This window comes from Thunnus thynnus, chromosome 13, assembly GCF_963924715.1.
Source record: "Thunnus thynnus chromosome 13, fThuThy2.1, whole genome shotgun sequence".
Lineage (NCBI taxonomy): Eukaryota > Metazoa > Chordata > Actinopteri > Scombriformes > Scombridae > Thunnus > Thunnus thynnus.
In genome coordinates, this window is record NC_089529.1 from 25,076,317 (window position 1) to 25,081,742 (window position 5,426).

Genomic DNA, 5,426 nt, shown 5'->3' on the forward strand with positions numbered 1-5,426 from the left:
TGCCGATTGAATCAGGAAAGCACAATTTAATTACTGCTCAAAATATTTATTCTCAAAATATTTGAAATTCATTGTGAATTTTAACCCTTTACACTAACCCAGGTCCTTCTAAACTCTCCTCAGGATCGTGTCTCAGATCTGGCTGAGCTGAAGTGCTGGAGGGAAGAATCCGGTTTATCACAGTCCAATAAGTCTATGTTCATGCTCTCCCATGGAACAAAATAATATGCTGACTCTTCTTTCCCTTCTTCAGTTGGTGCAGGGAGAAAACTCTCTCTTCTGTCGAGGATTTCTAGAGGAAGAGGATAATCGCTGTTGGACTTCGTCTTCTGCAAGGGAAGATTTAGACTCTCTGTTTGTTCTTTAGATGTATTGGTTTTGTTTTTGCTTTCAGTGGTGGCTGCAGCCTTTGCATTCGTCTGTTGTGCTGATACATCATCTGTATGACTTGGAGTAGTGCTTGACAGTGCTTTGACAACACCTTGCTCTGGTTGGCTGTTCACTTTAGCCTCAGCCTCCTCAGCTCTGATCTTCTCCAGAAGTCTTGCATACTTCTTCCCAAAGTTCTCCTCTTTCTGCGGCCATGGCGGTGGCTGCAACACTGTCATAGCTACGTTTTCAGGAGCAGATGGACAAATGTAGCCTTCATAAACAAGCTTTTTGCTCGGCCCATGCTTTGTATAAACTGCAACACTGTCAGGTGGTGGACCAGACTCCAGACCAGAATGTACAGGCAGGGTAGTCCACTCTGGTGGAATCTGACATAGCAGATATTTTTCTGGTGGATAAACTGCGGAATGATAGCATAGACAAAAAAAAAGTATTAATGACAACTTTATTTCTGTGCACTTTTTAAAATAAAAAATAAAGTTTACAAAGATGTTTTTCTCGGGAGATAAATTTAAGTAGTGAAGAATAAAGTCTGAGAGTAAAACAGGAAAGAAAGTTAAAGAATAAAAGATTAGGAGGCCAAATTTTAAAGAAAAATTATAAAACATACTGGCAAAAATGTAAACTGTTAAGGCAAGAACATACTCTTAAATGTTGTAATATTGCAAAAAAGTAGAAATTTAAAAAATGATAATGAAGGGAAATGATGAGGCTAAAGTTTTCATGATTTCAAATTGAAATCAGTGATTCTACAAAATGGTTGTAATTTTACAAGATTGTCTTATCAGAAAACTGTTAAATTTCACAATAACAAAAGTGGCAAGTCATTCAAAAATAATGTGAAATGATGGTGATTCTAACATAGCTGTTTTTACCAGGTTGTAGAAGAAACTGTGTGACATCAAGATTTTTCTATCCGGAAAAAGCTACAGAGTGCATCAATGTAATTCTTAATCATCTCTACAGAGACGTTGAGCCATGTGTCACCTGCATAGCAATTAAGAAATGCCATGTACCAGAAGGAGAACAGTGTTAAATTTTAGCTTACCTCTTTTTCTTTTCTCACGTTTTTTATTCATGGCTGTGGGTGTCAAATAATACCTTGACAAAAGGAAGAATGAAGAAGAAGTTACCAGTGGTCAAAATCCTCTGAAGGCACAATCTGTAAACCAAATGTAAACAAAACTGTCGTCACGGCAACAAAGTTCTAAATACAACACTGGAAGCTGCTAACACTCCCACAGTTAAAGCTGCTATAGGGGCTCCTATATTTTCTTCAAAATATCCTCAGTGTCACTGAACACAGAAACTCAGGACTCTCCCAGATAAAGTAACAGTAAGGGATTATATTATGACCACCAGTTTCAATTATTTTTACTTTGTTTCTGAAAAATCATGTTTTGACCAAGCAGCAACCTCCGGGGCTTTAAAATGAAGCCAGTGTGGAAGTGCCAAAAACTCCAGTTCCTTGAATGGCCACTTGAGGCTAAAAAAGCGAGTCAATCCCCATAGACCCCCATGTTAAAATGCCCAACTTTACAGCAGAAATAAACATGTTTGCAGCCTGGTACAAAAACGGTTTTGGTCTCTTTAACTAATTTCCCCTTTCATGACAACTGTACGGGGGGTGAATTTTTTTTATAACTCACCCATTTAAATTTTATTAAGTCATAAAGTTCTGCATAATGAAGGACATGGCTGCTTTGAGTGACAGGTCCGCCAGCCGCTAGGCGGCTTGTTTCAGCCATTTGGCCCCGCCTCTTTGCCCATTTTTGATTGGCTGGGAGTTAGGCAGAGTCACGCACTGCCAAGATGGCGACGACCGGAGTGGCTCACTTTGAGCTTCAAAACCGCTCTTCAGAAGCCAACGGGTGACGTCACGGTAACTACGTCCATATTTTTATACAGTCTATGGTTTTGACAGTGATTTCTGGCATGGCTAAGAACACTACAATACCCATGAGCCACAGCTGCTGTTGCTATGGAGAAGAAGGGTCGAAAATGGGCGAGAATCAGATGTAGTGATTTCAAAAGGCTTCGTTGCTGAAGTTGCAAAACAAACGTGGCGCCATAGTTGCTGAATTCACTCAAAAATTACCCAGTGCACTGATTCCCTCTGTGTAGATTGTAAAATTAGTTTTATTAACACCCTTCTGCCCGCCGTTAGCAGCACATGTGACTGAATCTTAAGCTTGGTGATTGACTGTTTCTTGCCTAAATGCACCTTGGGAGTCGTAATTAGCTTCTACATTGAAATTTTTATGCACATGGTCTTGTACACTTTTTTTTTTTTTACCAAAGAACGAGATATTTTCTAATGCAGTACGCAGATGATTTAACCAGGAGAGTTTCATGCCAATCCAAGCTGTAGAAGTGCTCAAACTGTGACTATCATAATGTTGTCTGTGTGAAAAATGAACGGGCTTCCCAGCAAACAGCAGACAGGCAAAGTGAGTGACTAGCTGATGATCATACAGGTTCACAATTTTTCAAATCTGTCTTAAAACAACAGTCAGATACCCAAATCAACATCTGTTCATACTGACCATTAGAGGATCCCTTCATAATGGGAGACAAAATCTACAGTCGTCCTTCTGTGCAAAAATATATTTAAAAGTTTATGTGAAGCTAATATGAAGCTTCAGTCGTCCAAATCAGTCAAATCAAGTCATGTCTTTCAAATTTACAGTCTATTTAGTGCCAAATTCCCTCTTTTTGTTACAATCCTTCCACTGCAGCTGAAAAACACTGTCAAAACACAAAGACTGTAACAATGGAAGAGATCCACTTTATATGACTAACTCAGACTGCTGAAGCCTCATATTATCTTCAGATAAACCTTTAAATACAGTTTTGCTCAAAATGAGGACTACCTGAAGGCAATAGCTGCAAAGTAACTGGTGACTACAGTAACAAATACAACGTTAAAGCCTGTAAATGTCTTAGTTTCATACACAATAGCAGTGACTCATGTAGTTTCCATGGATTCATGTGGTGATGAGTCCCAGTGAAATACGATACGCTGAGTGTGATCACAGTGTCAGTTGGATAAGGATGTTGACGCTGTAAGATTGTGAAAAGATGGAAATCACACGTCCTGAGTGTCTTGTAGTTTTTAGCCACACTAACAGTGTAGCTCTATGGATAGCATTGTCTGTCGGTCCACCACTTTGACCTACACTGAGATATCTCAACAACTATCAGATGATAAAACCAATGGCCAGAGCTATAAAAATAAAACTTAAATTGTAATAAACAATAGTTTAAGGCAGGTTGATATCTGTGTGCTGCTTTTTCAGCCAGTAGTGACAAAGGAATTAAACTCATGGATGTTAGCTAAATTGCTCTTTCCATTTACTGGCTCATCATTAAGTACATGAATGTGTATGACTTGCATCATACAAATTAGAGCTGCAACAATTAGTCGATTAATCAATTAGTTGCCAACTATTAAATTAATTGTTTTGAATCATTTTTTGAGAAGAAAATGTCCAAATTCTCCTGTTCCAGCTTCTCCAATGTGAATATTTTCTGGTTTCCTTAGTCTTCTGTGACAGTAAACTGCGTATCTTTGGGTTTTAGACTGTTGTGGACAAAACAAGACATTTGAAGCTTTGGGAAACAGCGATTGATATTTTTCACCATTTCTTGACATTTTATGGACCAAACACCCAGAAAACAATCAACAGATTAATTGATAATGAAAACAATCGTTAGTTGCTGATCTAAAACAAATGAGTCACCCCATCGTTTGGCATCTTAACAGGATCTACAAAAAAAGTATTGCCGTGAATTGTTTTGTCCTCTCGCTGTTTTGTTGCTAAGCTGAATATTCTCATTTCTGTTTACTTTCAAGAAGATGAGAAGATAAGAAAATCCATCATAATCACTGACTCAGTGAATACATCTCATGCATTCAATGTAAATTAAATGTAATATGTAATAAAATCAAATAAAATGCAATAAAGAGAAAGCATTCAGATGATAAAATGTCAGAACCATGTCTGAGGCCTGTTTGTTGCACGTCTCATTACTGTTACTGGCACCGGTCTTCTATTTTTCCATTTGCTCTGGACATATGGTCTTCTATATTAAAAAGCGGTGGGCTAGAGGACTGTAGGGTAAGATTTTCTTGGCAAACTGCCAGCTACAGCAGCCATCTATCCTGTGTGTCAGTCAGGATGTGCTTTTACTCAATTTGCACAACCTTGGCTGGGGTTTTCATCCTATCTGCAGGCCCCCGCACAGCGCTGCCTCTCCCCAGAGCCAATGATAACAACTCCAAATTCCACCTAAAGTTATATTTCATGCTAATGAATTAATGTACCCTTTCGCATTTTCAGCCTGAAAATGTGTTCCTCTCCCATGCCAAAATGAAAAATCAAATCAGCCTCGTCATTTGCGGTTGATTTGTTAAGGTCCCATCTCGCTTTCCTTCTTTTCCCTCGGCATGGCTGATGAGACAGCACAGCTGTGTTCCTGTTGGTGTTTCTGATAACACCAAATTAAATGCCGTCTGAGAGTTTGGCTGTTAATGTGAAATCGCAAACATCAAGCTGACTCAGATCAATAAATTAAACACTGTATAAATTCACCATCCACCTCCATCTTCGCTGCCACGCATTCCAAAAGCCTTGATCAACTTTTAAAATGAAGTCTGGAGTCCAGTTGTGATGTTCAGAGAAATGAAGCTACCATCTTCGGCTTGATACTTAAAACATATGAGATATGTGTGATATCTGTCATAAAATGACAGTATTATGTTAAAAAATCATTACAAGGAACAAGTGATCAGTGGTTTGTGAGCTCCTACACTAGTCGAGCTGTAACACAACTTCCAAAAATAACAGTTTTAGGGACCAAAAGATAAATGAAACTTTGCGTTAACAGTTTTGGAGAGCACAGACAAATGTTGTCCTGCTGATAGGAGCGTTAGCAGATCAGAAAACGCTTATGTGTGTCCTTCTGGACTACATGTAGCAACACTACGAGTCCTCCAAATTAATGGACCAAGTACGTCGTTTGACCATATGACT

The 5,426-nt window shown here is 38.8% G+C and overlaps 1 long non-coding RNA gene across 1 annotated transcript; it reads right to left on the reverse strand.

The window, feature by feature from the left end:
- Positions 1-209: 209 nt before the first annotated feature.
- Positions 210-1,575, reverse strand: LOC137195053 (uncharacterized). Its single transcript, XR_010931066.1, has 2 exons — positions 1,439-1,575; positions 210-790 (listed from the first exon to the last, which is right to left on the reverse strand). It is a non-coding gene; the product is annotated as an uncharacterized lncRNA (long non-coding RNA).
- Between the last annotated feature and the right edge of the window lie 3,851 nt (positions 1,576-5,426).